Source organism: Dermacentor albipictus, unplaced genomic scaffold (assembly GCF_038994185.2).
Source record: "Dermacentor albipictus isolate Rhodes 1998 colony unplaced genomic scaffold, USDA_Dalb.pri_finalv2 scaffold_28, whole genome shotgun sequence".
NCBI lineage: Eukaryota > Metazoa > Arthropoda > Arachnida > Ixodida > Ixodidae > Dermacentor > Dermacentor albipictus.
Window position 1 is genome coordinate 4,100,774 of NW_027225582.1, and position 16,407 is coordinate 4,117,180.

A 16,407-nucleotide genomic window follows, 5' to 3' on the forward strand; every position below is an offset into this window, starting at 1 on the left:
TGTTGGTCTTATTAAAGGGGCACTCAATTCGGCACTGCCATAATAAAGTTACCGTATTTACTCGAATCTAGGCTGGCCCCGATTCTAAGCCGGCCCCTGAATATCTGAGGCTATAAAAAATTTAAAAACTTACCTCGAATGTAGGCTGAACAGAAGTGAGGACAGCATTCACAAAATGATAACAGCATTTATTTCATATGAACATGTCGAGCTCACTCTACGTCGCCGCCGCCGTTAGCCTCGTCTCTATAAGCTCCTGACACTGCCTAGGCGGCGCGTCTAAGCAGTAATCGTCAGCGCCTCTTGCGGCACCTTCCGTCGAAACTGACACTGACAGACCATGCTACTCACGCTGCCCATGCGGATCTGCCAACGTTATTGCATGTTCATGCTTGTTTTGAAACGAACAAATGGCGCAAGTTTTGCGGTATAGTTTCAAACCAATCTCAAAATTAGCCGGTCGGGCACGCCCTGCCATTCGTCCTAAAGGGGAAAAGCTCTACGCTGCTGGGCACGTTAACAGCATGAAAGAAGTCGCCGGTGTGACTGTGCTGGCGAGGTATCACTCCCAGCAAGGCAAACACAACTACAGCGTATCTCTGGCCTGAGTACATTCAACTATGTTATTATGCTTTGATCTAGCAGCTTAATTGAGTGTGCAGGCATGGCTGAAATTATTAACCGTTAGGAGTAGGTGTTCTTGGCCGACCATTTGAGTTACCATGGACAAAACGTGTTCTTCCGTGATGCTGTTTTGACACGCTTGCAAAGCCTCATTGGCCATGGATGATAGGCACCATATCTTTTCGAATTACTAAAAGGCTCTTTTAAACAACTTGAACACAAATTGTATTAGACTGCTATGTTCTTCCAAGCAACCAAAATACTTTTTACAACGTTTACAACTGCCGAGGCACCGGCATGACCTTGGGCTGCTCCGGCCGCCAAGACTTGGTTGACCGTATCCGGCAACCTGATCCCAAGCAGAGCTGCACAGCATGAAGTGCTCAGCGACTCATGAAAGCCTGAACGCCTGCAGTCACCACGCTGTATGCTTCATATGGCAATATAAATAGCTCTAAAGGATATGGAGAATTTACATAAATATGTAAGTTGGCTTCCTGCAAGACTTTTTCTCAACCAAAAACTTCTGTCTACTGACTACGATACTTTCTAGTGCAATCCTCCAGGAAAGAAGCGCGAGTACAAAGCCACGGCCAGCCAGAAAATCTGTAGAGTCGGAGAGCAGGCAGCCTTGTGCAGCCGTTACAGTATTTGACACAGCAGTACCACCGTCCCCACGCTTTTTTTCCTGGGCACTTTTCGATGTCTTGCACATTTGCCGTCTTAAATAGCGGTATGAGAATGTTTACCTGCAGGACGGTGGCGCACGTGGTTCAGAAGTTTAGAATTACACACAGTCATAACAACGACACGTGCGCCACTGGATTCTACGCCGTTGACTGAAGTTGTATCAGTGCCAGAGTTGCGCTTTCGACATTGCAGGTGGTGTGATCATAGCCGGGAAACTCCACTGTCAGGAGCGTATAGCCCAGATCACACGTACACTTGCAGACACGCGCAAGCTCGCGTACGCGCGCCCACTCATGCGCAGACAGCGCGGCATCACACGCGTCGAAACGCGGCGAGATCTCGGTAGACAGCTCCTCTCTGTTCGTCATCATCTCCTTATTGCAGCACACACAAAAGCGTCTTCCGTTGCCTCTTCCAATGACGGACGTTTTTCTCATCGATGCTGAAGTCCCACCTGGCTTACTATGCCTCTGCGGCTAGCACAACTTTTCGTTTGAAAGCAGCACTATAGTGTGCCATTACGATAAAACCTGCCACACGCCGATACCATAGAACCAACTCCAATACAACACAGATCAAAGCGACAACTGTAGTGTGCTAGAGTAGGGGTAGTGTGCCGTGGGAAGGCACCGCGGTGAAGCAGTTTTCCCAGAAACATACAGGTGGCACCGCTGCGCTTTTCACCTGGGCCCTTCATGCATGCATACGTGTCAGATATCTCCTCGCTCGGCTGGAAAAACCCGTTTCAATTCGCTCCACCACGTTCTCTAATATACAGAAGAGAGATAGAGGGCAAAGGAACTGAGTTGCTTCGTTTTCTTTTCTTCTTATTTTTTTTTTTTCGAGGGCACAAGCTCAAAAAGTTTCATTGGTGCATGCGAGTCCAAGCACGCCCCAGTGACACGCTTATCGGAACCTGCACTGAAAGGAAAACATTCAGCGTACACACTGGTTTAGTTCTGCAGAGAGTGCTTTATTTACACATAAAAAAATGGGCTCCAATCCATGCTGTAAAGGTGGTTGGACAGCGAAGCTGTAGATGACCTGGAACGATTACACTTTGCGACGTAGGTTGAAATTATTAATGTGGCGACATTCACATGCACTTTACCTAATTATTATGTTTCAAAGGCCTGTGACTTGGCTTGTGCCGCTACTTCGTGCACGTACAAAGAGTGAGCCAGAGAGAAGAGAAATTCGTCGCGCCTCGTATGCATGCTGCTCTTTAGGAGTTTTCATTATACGTACATGTAACAACACAAATCAATTGCTAGGCAGATTCTTCTTGCACATACGAAAGTGTAGTTACGTCACTCCCTGCTTCGTATGCAACAGTCAAGCTGTCGTCACCACGGCAACTTGCACAACGGTAATCTTTACTGGGAAATGTATGCAGGGTGCGCTACATGCTTTGCATTGCATGTAGGTGTAAGAGAGTCTTGTCATCAATTATGCATGTGGTTCAGATGCTTGTCTTAAGCTTGTTCTTTATAGCAACGACATCCCTTGTGTACTTCAGTTGGCTACTGGTCCAGCTAGTAGCGGCTGTAATACTGACTTTTCGAGATGGCGTTAGCTATGGACCATATTTATCATTTTCACTTACAAACTGGCGCGTTTTTTAAAATACTCGCATCGAAGCCGACCCTAGAGTTTTGTATATGGTTATTTGGAAAAAACTATTAGCCTAGATTTGAATAATTACGCTATATTTGCAAATTGTACACAGAGGACAATAGACATGGAGAAGGACACACATACGAAAATGTACAGTCAAACCTTTTTTTAATGAAAAGGGTTATAATGAACTATTGACTATATAATAAAAAACTAATTGTAATTCTCCTTCAAATTTTTATCAAGGCCAGGGTATTTAGTGTCTCGTTTTATTAAAGCAAATATTTGCTTTAAATGAATATAACAAACCTTCTTTTAGTTCATAAGAAAGTTTTGCTGCTCATTTCAAATTGATTAGGCCGAAATCTGGCAGCATGTAGTAATGCTAGTCACTCATCTGGTAGAGCGGTCAAGTACATCCGCAAGGTGTCAGTTACCTGGCAATACGCGAAACTGCATTGAAGGCCAAATTGCATAGATGGCCATGCCTGCATTCAATCTAGCTCACACTCAGCTGCTGCTGCTAACCACTGCACTCTGTCACCGCACTCTGCCAACTCCCGCACTCTCCTGTGATTTGTGCACACAAAATGCTGCATCTTGGTTAGGGGTTGTGCACTATTACACCAGAACAAAACGTGAAGTGTTTTGTTTCAGCATAATAATGCGCGACCCTCATCAAAACACGACCTCATTATGATTCTCAACAAAATGCAAACAGTGGAGCGCATGGGTTGTTGTACGAGGAGGAAGGACACTTCGGTACATGTTGTGCTGTCCAAACTGCAGCCACAATAAACTGCTGCACACGCGCAGTTGAGGATAATTTTATGTTGTTCGGCTTTATGTTATAGCGATCAATTTTGTGTTCCATTCTTTTTGCCCTTAGTCATTGACTCAGCCGTTGATGCCTAGAGCGGCCACTTGGCGACGAATAAGAATGCAAAACGAAATGGCATTGTTTCAAGCTAAGAGCTCCGCTCTCATGTTCTTAGTAATCACCTGGCTCAGTGGTTCTTGAATGTCCCTGGGTGAATGGTGCAAACCTCTGGTGTTTTACTGATTTCGTACTACGCTTGTTGCTGGACACCAGCGTAATACAAAGCCTTTTTATTGTTAATGAGTATCCACTTATGTACAATGATGATGGTTGCATGACATCGGAGGCTTGCAGTGCTCCACCAGCGCACTCATAAGACATTGATAATATTGGTTACGCTGCTACTTTTGCGTGTACTACGACATCGAAAATGAATTACCTTTGATGAGTGCTTTAAAGAAAGCACTCATCTCACTGACAGACAGAAAACAATGTTCTGTGGCTCTTACGCGGTGCACTAGGTTTTTAATTTCAGCTAGTTAAACAGTGTCCTTGAAAGTGACAGCACAAAACACTGGACAAGGGATCACCCTTAGTGGTACGCTCCAAGCTTTTGAATGAGCTTAAGCTTACCCTAGTGGTCATCATCATCATCACCCTATTTTATGTCCACTGCAGGACGAAGGCCTCTCTCTGCAATCTCCAATTACCCCTGTCCTGCACCAACCAATTACAACTAGCACCTGCAAATTTTCTCATTTCGTCGCACCACCTAGTCTTCTGCCGTCCTCTACTGCGCTTCCCTTCTCTTGGCACCCATTCTGTAACCATAATGGTCCACTGGTTATCTAACCTACGCTTTACATGACCTGCCCAGCTCCATTTTTTTCTCTTAATGTCAATTAGAATATCGGCTATACCCGTTTGCTCTCTGATCCAAACCGCTCTCTTTCTCTCTCTTAACGTTACGCCTAGCAGTCTTCGTTCCATTGCTCTTTGACAAAGAAGCTTGTGAACAAGTTAAGGACCGCACAGTCTCCAAGTTTCTGTCCCATATGTCAGCACTGGTAAAATGCACTGATTGTGCACCTTCCTTTTCAATGATAATGGCAAGCTTCCAGTCAGGAGCTGGCAGTGTCTGCCGGATGCACTCCAACCCATTTTTGTTCTTCTGTAAATTTCCTTCTCATGATCAGGGTTCCCTGTGATTAATTCACTTAGGTAAACGTACTCCTTCACAGACTCTAGAGGCCGACTGGCGATTCTGAACTCTTGTTCCCTTGCCCGGCTATTGACCATTATCTTTGTCTTCTGCATATTAATCTTCAACCCCACTCTTACACTCTCTCTGTTAAGGTCCTCAGTCGTTTGTTGTAACTCGTCTGCAGTGTTGCTGAACAGGACAGTGTCATCTGCACATCTAAGGCTGCTGAGATACTTGCTGTTGATCCTTACTTTAGCCTAAGCCTTCCCAGTTTAATAGCTTGAATACTTCTTCCAAGTATGCGGTGAATAGCATTGGAGGGATTGTGTCTCCTTGTCTGACCTCTTTCTTTATAGGTATCTTCCTACTTTTATTGTGGAGAGTTAAATACCTGTGGAATTTCTGTAGATACTTTCCAAGATATTTACGTAAGCAACCTGTACTCATTTGGGCTGCTGAGCCCGAGGTCACGGGATCGCGACTGGATGAGGACGTAGAAAGAAACAGATACACAGACACAGCGCTTACAGCGTGTATCTGTTTCTTTCTACGTCCTCATCCAGTCGCGCTTATACACTCTACCATGGATTCTAACCAACTAGCCCGCCAACGTGTTTTAATTGAATCCTGGCCACAGCAGCCGCATTTCGATGGGGGTGAAATGCAGAAACACCCGTGTACTTACACTTAGATGCACATTAAAGAACCTCAGGGGGTCCAAATTCCCGGAGTCCTCCATTACAGCGTGCCTCATAATCGGAAAGTGGTTTTGGCACGTAAAACCTCATCATTTTTTTTTAACCTGTACTCCTTGCTTATGTAATGCCTCTATGCCTGCTGGTATCTCGGCTGAATCAAATTCCTTTTCGTAATCTATGAAAGCCATATAGAGAGGCTGATTGTACTCTGCGAATTTCTCGATTAGTACCTGATTGATGATAGGGATGTGATCCATTGTAAACTATCCCTTCCTGAAACCTGCCTGTTCCCTTGGATGACTGAAGTCCAGTGTTGCTCTTATTCTATTGGAGATTATCTTGGTGAATATTTAGATAATATTGGAAGTAAGCTAATGGGCCTATAAATTTTCAATTCTTTAAGGTCTCCTTTTTTGTGGATTAGTGTAATGTTGGCATTCTTCCAGTTTTTTCGGACCCTTCAAGTCGATGGGCAGGTCGTATAATGGGCCACTAATTTCTCAAGCATTATGTCTCCATCATTTTTGATTAAATCGACTGGTAGTCCATGCGAGTGGCTTGTTGGGCTAGTTGGTACATAGTTATACTAGGCGAATGCCAGCAAACTTGAAAGTAGAAAAAAATCGAGAAGCAGACGTAGACAGAACGACAGAAAGGTGGCTGGACTAACAACTGAATTTAATTCATGAAAACATCCCCCAATTCCGTACTGAACATGTGCAAGGCACAACATAACAAAAACACGGTCAACACCTTATCTATACACGTCTACATTGATCAAGAAATAAAAGCTCTTTCTTGGTAAGGAACACAGATGGTGCGCTTACACACATCTCGGGGCCAAGTTTATAGATGCGATGGGCTTCAACCAACTCTCTTTTCTGCTGAGTCTTAGCCTTCCCCAAGAAGATGGACTGGTAGTCCATCTTTTCCTGCCGCTATTCCCCATTTCATGTCTTCCAAGGCCCTTCTAACTTCATCGCTAGTTGTAGAAGGAGCCTCTCTAACCTGTTCATTACAACTTTGAATGGAGGTATCGTTTCTGCTTTGGGTGCTGTACAGGTCAGTACAGAATTCGTCTGCTGCTTTTATTATACCTTCAAAATTGCTGATGATATTACCCTGCTTATCCTTCAGTGCATACATCGAGGTTTCTCCAATGCCTAGTTTTCTTCTCACTGTTTTCAGGCTGCATCCATTTTTTACTGCTTCCTCAATCTTTGTCGCGTTATAATTTCGAATATCCCTTATTTCCTCCTTGTTGATTAGTTTTGACAGTTCCGTGAATTCTATCTGATCTCTTGAGTTGGACACTTTCATTCTTTGTTGTTTCTTTATTAGGTCCTTCGTTACTTAGGAGAGCATACCTGATGATGATTGAAGTTTATTGGCGCAAAGGCATCTAAGGCCAAAGAGCGCCAGGACATGTGTTTTGGTTCAGTAAAATTGTGGGTTTAGTGCTATGACCTAAAATAGAGGATGTTTATAGGCCTGCACGTAAGATAAATCTATAAATACTGGTGAATGAATTCTAAAATAATTTCGAAGATAAATATAAAGCCTTAAAAGTATTGGTTATAGGCACACATGGTAAGTTATTGCGGATTGCCCGAGTCCCTTGCCGTACAATTCTTGCTTACGCAAGAAGTGCAAGAGAGCTCAGACATACTTTTGTGCATCAGATTGTGCCTCACCTGTGAGTCACAATCTGAAGGTTAGGATGCTATGAGATGGCGTGGAGAAAGTTAACTTCTGCAAAATAATTAAGCACTCTTTTAAAGTTAAAAAATGCATCCTCTGATAAAAACATTGAGGGATGGGGGTAAAGTTCGCTAAAATGAGTCACTCGCTCTCGGTGAAGTTGAGGACATTGAATAAGGACATGTAGGACGGTTAAGTTCTCACCGCAGCGTGTGCACGTCGGTGGGTCAGTTGCAGTCAAGGGGTATTTGTGTGTGCCGTAAGTGTGTCCTATTCTGAGTCGTGCCAGTGTGACTTCGGTGTGTCTATCAAGCTTCAGTGGGAAAGATTTGGTTAACTGCAGTTTAAGCAGGTGGAGCTTATTTTCAACTTCCTTGTCCCATTCAGCTTGCCAATGATTACGGAGCGCCTTTCATAACACAGGTTTCATGTCTACACCAAGTATCCAGCTTACATCAACGGTATTCCGATAAGCCGCTTGTCCAGCATTTTTGTCTGCCATTTCATTGCCTGCGATCCCAGAGTGGCCTGGCATCCATCATACAACAAGAGCTAGGTTTTGTTTATACGCTAAGTGAATCTGTTTAAGGAGCTGGTTAATTACAGGGTTTTGGCTTGCTTTGCCACAGGACAGGGCTGGACAGGGCTGTGACAACGCTTAAAGAATCTGTGTATATTATAGACTTTTGTATTTTGTGCTGTACTATATGCTTAACAGTTATCAGAATACCGTACGCTTCTGCTGTAAAGATGCTGCTATGTTTATGTAAGGTTTTAGAGTTTGGGCCATGGGCTGCACATGATACCGAAGTTGCAGACTTTGAAGCATCAGTGAAAAATGCCATAGATTTATACTTGTCTTCAAGGGCCAAGAAATGTTGCTGGATGAGGGCATTTGGACAACTCTTTTTGTTAAGTTCTGTAAAGGACAAGTCACAGGTGACTGTACATTCATCCCAAGGTGGGATGGATTCAACGTAGTCCTTTCCTGCAGATCTATGAAATCTACTTCGAGTTTTTCTGCAACAGATTTTACTGCTAACGGGAACAGCGGGGCGTGTGAAGGCCTGTTTGAATACAACTGATATGTGGACTGATCACTTATGAGTGCTTTGCATGGATGTTGTTTTAGGGACATGGTTTTTATTGCGTAGGTGACTCCGAGATATGTACGCTGATAATCCAGTGGCCACTGATCCGACTCTGCATAGAGACTTTGGGCGGGGCTCGTACGAAAGGCACCAAGTGCGAGGCGGATACCTAAGTGATAGACAGGATCGAGTACCTTAAGTGTTGTCTTTGAAGCCGACTGGTAAACAATGCATCCATAGTCTATGCGTGACAACACAAGACTTTTAAAGAGAGATAGGAGGCAATACTTATCTGTTCCCCACGACTGGTGAGATAAAATCTTTAAAAGGTTCATAGTTTTAAGACATTTCAGCTTTAACTGTTTTATATGCTGCATGAAGGTTAGCTTACTATCGAAGATTACACCAAGAAATTTTTGTTCTTTTCTATTTACCAGGCTTCTCCCATGCATCGTAATGCAAGGGTCAGGACATACCCCTCTTCGTCTAGAAAACAGCACACAGGAAGTCTTTTCAGCACTGAATCTAAACCCGTTTTCGTTGGCCCATTTCGTGAGCTGATTAATGCTCAACTGTATCTGGCATTCACATATGGACAGGTTGCAAGATTTAAGGCTGATTTGGATGTCGTCCACATAGACAGAATAAGACACCATTCATGGTATAACAGAGCGGAGAGAGTTCATTTTGATTATAAAAAGGGTGCAACTTAGCACACCTCCCTGTAGTACACCGTTTTCTTGAATAAAAGTGCGCGATAATACATTGCCAATTCTTATGCGGAACTTCCTTTCAGATAGGTAGTTTTGTGAAACATTCAGCATACTACCACTAATTCCATAGGACGACAGGTCTTGCAGAATACGATATCGCCAGGCAGTATCATATGCCTTCTCAAGATCAAAGAATACAGACAGACAGTATTGGCTGTGTACAAATACATCACGTATATATGACGCAAGCAGAACAAGATTATCGGTTGTCGACCTCGCTCTTCGGAAGCCAGATTGGTGAGGGTCGAATATACGGCTATATTCGAAAAAGAACACAAGGCGACAGTTAATAATTTTTTCAAATACCTTAAGTAGACAGCTGGTCAGTGCAATTGGTCTATAACTATTAACTAAGGAAGGGTCTTTGCTGTGTTTCAGTATTGGCAGGACTATTGCCTCCTTCCAAGATGAAGGTATATGACCAGTTGTGAAGATCTTATTGCAAAGACCTAAGACGCAGTTTAGGGTCTCACAAGGCAGATTCCTTATTATTTCATATGTTATTCTGTCAGCACCTGGAGCCGAGCTGCCGCAAGAGCCTAGGGCAAGCTTGAGTTCATGAAATGTTAGTCGTTTGTTGTATCCTTCTGATGACTTGTTTGGACATAGAAGAATATTTTCAGCTATTCTTTTATGGTGCAAGAACTTCTCGGAATAATTTTCAGAGCTTGATACCCTCTCAAAGTGCTCACCAAGAGTGTTCGCTTGATCCTCTATTTTATCACCAGAGCCAGTGACGAGAGGAAAAGGATTTGGACGTTGTCCTTTTAGTTTACGTACCCTGTTGTATACTTTGCTAACATCCGTGAATGAGTTTATTGATGATACGTAGCGTGTCCAGCTTTCTCTTTTGGATATTCGGCGGATACGGCAGCCATTTACTTTGCACCGCTTAAAATTGATTAGATTTTCTGCTGTTGGGTAGCGTGAAAGTCTGCTCCATGCTTTGTTCTGGCGTTTCTTTGCAATTTCACAGTCTTTGTTCCACCACGGTTTTGGACTGAATTTATCTGTGCAGGATTGAGGTATGCAGTTTTGAGCAGAACAGAGGATGTGTTCAGTGATGTAGCTAGCCAGTTCCTCTACACCTAGATGGTCCACTTCTTCTAGGCACAGTTTACTTATGTTTCTAAATTTTGACCAGTCTGCTGCATGAAGTCTCCATTTTTGGGAGTAAGCTGGTGCATTGTGCCGATTTGTTGTTTCAAGGAGTGTTGGGAAGTGATCGCTCCCATATGGATTACTAATAACTCTCCATTCCAAGTGTGGAAGAAGTAATGCTGACCCTATGGCTAAGTCTATACATGAATACGTGTTGTGTGTAGGACTGTAAAAAGTTGGCGCTGTCTTGTTAAATAGACAGGCTCCAGATGAAAGAAGGAACTTTTCTATTGCCCGTCCTCTCGCATCACATCTTGAGTCACCCCAAAATGGGCTGTGAGCATTGAAGTCTCCAAATACCATATAGGGTTCAGGAAGCTGGTCAATCAGCTTTTCAAATTCTGCAATGTCTAACCGTTCATCAGGCGATATATATATGGAGCAAATCGTTATAAGTTGATTGAACAATATAGCCCGAACAGCCACTGCTTCAAATGAACTCTGGAGTGATACATGCTGGCATGCTACTGACTTTTCGGCTATGATTGCCACACCACCTGAAGAAGAATTACCATTATTTCTATCTTTACGGAAAACTATGTATTGTTTTAAGAAGTTCTCGTGTGTCGACTTTAAATGTGTTTCTTGAACACAGAACAGTCGTGGCTGATATTCCGCTAGTAGATCTTTGATATCATCTAGATTGCGAAATAGGCCCCTGGCATTCCACTGAATTATTTGAGTAGCCGTATCGAGGAAGATTTTTGTTGTCTCTGTTCGAGAGCTTGTAGTAAAGATAGGTAAATATGTATACAAGTACGGTAACTGTTTAAGTTACCGGTCCCTTTCTTTGAGCAGTTACGGGTATTTTATCTCTTCTAGCGCGCTCTTGAGAGCGCTGATCTTTCGGCGTCGATGACGCCGGGGATTTCTGATCGACCTCCATAGCCTTCTCGGAGGTGCTGGAGGATCGTGAACTAAGCGCTGAAACTCGCGTCCCAGGCCATGTAGTTTGGATTAGGTTCGGGATCTTTGGAACCGGAGTTGGCAGGTCCACCTTCGATGTTGATGGAGCAGCACTTGCTGCAGCCACCAAGGGGGCAGGCGGAGTGATTACCGGACCACTATCAGTGACTGCGGTAGACTCCCGAGGGATTTGTGACGCTGCCCCCCGTCGCACCACCTCGGAAAAGCTTGTGTGGTTTAAGTATGACAGACGTTTTCTTGCTTCGTGAAATGTTATATTTTCTTTGACCTTTAATGCAATGATTTCTTTTTCTTTCTTCCATTTAGGGCACGTTCTAGACTAGGCTGGATGGCTTCCATCTCAGTTCACACAATGTGGAGATGAGTCGCAAGTGTCTGATGGATGATCGTTCGAGCTGCATTTTGCGCAAGTCTGCCTTCCTCGGCATGTCTGGGATCCGTGCCCATACCTCTGGCGCTTAAAGCACCATCGAGGATTTGGGATGTACGGCCTAACACGTAGTTTGATATAGCCTGCATCCACTGTACTAGGCAGCACACTGGTACCAAAGCTTAGTGCAATGTGCTTTGTTCGAAGTTGTTCGTTATTCCTGCGGATTAGGACCTTGATGACATTTTGGTCCTGAAAACCTTCAAGCAGCTCTTCATTACTAAGCTCCAGGAAGCCGTCTTCAGAGAGTACTCCACGGCTCGTATTCATGGTTCGATGTGCCGACACAGTGACTGCAATATCGCCAATGCATTTTAAGTCATTCATTTTATCATATTGAGTTTTATCTTTCAATTCAAGGAGTAGGTCTCCATTGGACATCTTTGTGGCTTTATAGCCGGGTCCTATCGTGTTTGCGAGGCATTTCGCCACCAAGAAGGGGGAGAATTTGTGCACACCTGTGTTGCTTTCACTGTGTATGACATGGTACTTAGGGAAGTGTTCCTCATTGCTCTTCAAAAAGAATTGGAAGCTTGCATCGGTGTGCCCTCTTTTCAGAGGGCGATCAAGGGATAGTGGTTTACTTGAAGCCATATCTTCAAGTCTTGAGTTCGGCAGCAGCGCCAACCGCCCACCACCGAGCCCAACATGGGGACGGAGCAGATCCTACGAGTAAGACAAGCCCACGCCAGTTGTACAGTGCTACTATAACCCAATCTAAAGTACCCAAGGTTGGCCACCCGCACAAGGTTAGCCCACGCTGCCAGCAAAGTAGGAGGTAAATAGAAGAGAGGATAAGACAGGAAAGATTGAAAGAAAGAGAGAAAGACGCAGAATGGAGAGGGGGACAGGAAAAGGAAACTACCGATTTGCCCCGAGTGGGTCAGTCCGGGGGTGCCGTCTACGTGAAGCCGAGGCCAAAGGGGTGTGTTGCCACCGCCGAGGGGCCGTAAAGGTCCAAACACCCGGCAATGGCTCAACCCCCAGGATCCCCTTTTCCCCGGACACGGCTAAGCCACGCACGGCTACATGCGGGTGGGTCCAACCCTCGTGTGCTCGGGTATGTGGTGTCGCAACACACCAAACGCCTGCTTACGCAGACGCCCCTGCGGGGAGGAGAGTATACCTACTGGTGGCCTTTGGGGCCTTACCTCCCACTTTAATTGCTGCTTCTGAAGCCAGCCTAGTTATAGTCTCATTCGTTGCCTCTATTTCATCTTCATCTCTCCGTTTTTAGGCTGCAAATTTGTTTGAAAGTGCCACCCTGAATTGGTCTGCTTTTACGCTTAGTGCGTCTAGGTTGGCCTGTTTCTTCTTAACCAACTTTATCCTTTCTCTCTTCAAATTGAGGTGAATCCTAGCCCTTACTGTAATGGTTGCGACGTGTGTATATAAGGTGGCGCTACAATCTGAAAGGACCTTGTATATAAGGGGCTTTGGGGACTGGGAATAAACATTGTTTTGGTTTCCGCCTTGCCTTGCTTTGTTCCTTGGCTCCTATGCAGAACATGGTATCAGAAGTGGGATCTCGCCGTTAACACTGACATGCCTGACACGGAATCCACCCTTGCCAAGACCACCGAACCAAAAGTGCACATCGTTCACGCTGGCGCATTTGGTCTGCGCCCACCGTAGAATTGAGCAACCAGACTGAGCACCCGGCTAGGTTATCGTAGGGCTTTTGTGGACGACAGCGTCACTCTTGAAAAGACTGCCTAGCCAGAAAATCACTTTGTCACTACTGTGGAAAGCTAGGACATTTTGCCGGAGTGTGCATGAAGAAGAACGCAAATGAGCTACTGGGTTCCATCGAACTTCACAGCTTGGATTCACGACGAGCAAGGTACATAGACATACTAGTGAACGGGCACCTGGCCGAGCTTAAGATAGACTCTGGCGCAGAAGTCTCTGTTGTCTCGCCATCTTTCCCAGGCCGACTGCAGTTGTTGGATGATATTGAAGGGGAAGTCTTGGACCCTGGCGGACAGAGTCTGCATGTTCTTGGTACCTTGAAAGCAACCTTACAGTGGAGTGATAAGTACACAGTGCAGACCTTGTACGTGGTTGAACGTCAGCGCACTCACCTGCTTGCGCTCCCTGCATTTGAAGCCTTGGTGTTGTTCACTTCCTGGATTCTGCCTAGTACATTCATTCCCTCCCAGCCAAGATTTTCCAAGGGCTGGGAAAATTTCGGCAAGCCGAATATTGCATTCACGTTAAACCCGGCGCTCGTCCATTTTCCCTGAGCACCTCAAGGCGGATTCCAATTCCTTTAAATGATGTTGTCAAGGAAGGGCTAGACGACCTGGAATTGCAGGTCGTCTAGCCCTTTCTCTGTGTACTCATCACCCCACTGTAAGGTGGCTTTAAAGGTACCAAGAACATGCAGACTCTGTCCGCCAGGGCCCAAGACTTCCCTTTCAATATCATCCAACAACCGCGGTCAGCCTGGGAAAGACGGCGAGACAACAGAGACTTCCGCGCCAGAGTCTATCTTAAACTCGACCAGGTGCCTGTTCACTAGTATGTCTATGTACTTTGCTCGTTGTGAATCCATGGTGTGAAGTTCAATGGAACCCAGTCATCGAAAGGGAGCGTGTCATCTTGCCTACGGTGGAACAGATCCTCAGCCAGTTGGGTGGAGCGCGAGTATTCTCCAAGTTGGATGCGCGGTCTAGTTTCCATCAGGTGAAACTTAGCACCGACAGCCAGGAACTCGTGACATTTATAACGCCGTTCGGCCAGTACTGTTACAAGAGGCTCCCTTTTCGTATAACCATGGCACCAGAGTATTTTCAGCAGTTAATGTCGAGGGTTCTCGAACGCTTTCCTGGAGTCGTGAACCTGATTGATGACATTCTAATCTTCGGGAAAGAGCATCAAGAGCACGACGAGCGTCTGGCTGCAACTCTAGCTTGCGTTGAGCAGGAGGGTGTCGCCCTTAACGGAAAGAAGTGTGCGTTTCGGGTTAGCTCGGTCAAGTTCCTTGTAGTAGTGATTGGGGCAGATGGGGTCTCGCCAGATCCGGACAAGGTGAAGGCTGTCAGAGATCTGCCACCACCAACCGACGTCAGCGGAGTACGACGACTGCTGGGAATGACCAATCACGTCGCACGGTTCATACCTCGCTTATCCAACGTTACGGAGCCCATTCGTTCCTTCCTAAACAAGAACAGCACCTGGACATGGGGTCCCAGTCAAGGAAAGGCCTCACGCCTCAAGTTGCTGTTGAGCTTCGACACGTGCATGGCAAAATACAATTCTTGCTACCACACTGTAGTGTCCGTAGATGCCAGCTCCTACGGTGTGGGAGCTGTACTGCTACAGGACCAGCCTGAAGGTGCTCGAAGGGCAGTAGGGTATGCTTCAAGGGTCCTTACTCCGACGGAAGCACGTTATAGTCAAACAGAAAAGGAAGGTCTCGTGGTGACTTGGGCTATTTCACGGTACGACCATTTTTTTTGCAGCCTAAGCTTCGAGGCAGAGACATATCAGCTTCCTCTGGTCGCCCCTTTTGGGTAACAAGGACCTAGAACTCGTGCCGCCTCGCATACAACGAATGCAGATAAAACTGATACGAAATCAGTACGTAGTGAAATATGTGCGTGGAAAGCACTTATCTACGGCGGACACTTTGTCACGAGCTCCCTCTGATTTGCCAGCTACTCGCATGGTAGACACCGTGGAGTTGTTTGTCAGTGAAGTGTTCAAGGAATTACCGCCTCTGGTAGCAAGACAGCTAGAAGATGTCTGCATACAAAAAGCCCAAGATGTAGTTTGCTCTGCGGTCATGACATATTGCACAAAAGGATGACCCGACAAAAACAAGGTGCCGCTGCAGATTGCCCCATTTTGGAAGGAGAGGGACAGATTGAGCGTATACGACGACATCCTTCTGCTGGACCGACGACTTGTCATTCCTTCAGCCTTGCGCCAGGACATTTTCGCCCTGTTACACAAAGGGTATCAGGGAGTGCACCGCTGCCAATAACGGGCCAAGGAGTCTGTTTGGTGGCCTAACTATAAATGCATGTTGAGCATATGGTGACCCAATGTGCCACATGTGCCGAGATTCGAGTTCCGCGTTCTGAGCCTATGTTGTCCACATTGACATCCTACAGACCATGGCAGCACCTTGGCATCGATCTGCTTTAACTTAGAGGGCGCGATTACGTCCCGATTGTTGAATATTATTCCAGGTTTCCCGAAGTAGTCTCCGTGGGGTTCACCACGGCACCAGCAGTCATCTCGGCGATCAAGAGCTGTATTGCCCATTTTGGCATACCAGACGTCGTCCGGACCGACAGTGGACTGCAGTTTGTGTCCAACGAGTTCGCCAAGTTTGCGCAGTCATACGACTTTCGTCACGAGACCAGCAGCCCAAGGTACTCCCAGAGCAATGGAGAGGTAGAGCGCATGGTGCACACAGTGAAAGACTTGCACTTCACAGGTCCTGATCCCTACCTTGTCTTACTGTCGTACCGTGACACGCCCGATCCCAACGGCATTTCCCCAGCTCAAGCCCTATGGAAAGAAAATTACAAACTCGCCTGCTGAAACTACCGGAACAACTGGTGCCTTCATTACCATGCCACACGAGTTTCAGGGAAAAGGACTCGTGGAACAAGTCACGGCAAGCGATGAACTACAATCACCATCATGCTTCAAGCC

General features: G+C 45.7%; 1 protein-coding gene across 15 annotated transcripts in view; it reads left to right on the forward strand.

Moving 5' to 3' along the window:
* Positions 1–16,407, forward strand: part of LOC135897584 (uncharacterized) — a 144,401-nt gene that overhangs the window by 58,327 nt on the left and 69,667 nt on the right. The window lies entirely within an intron of this gene.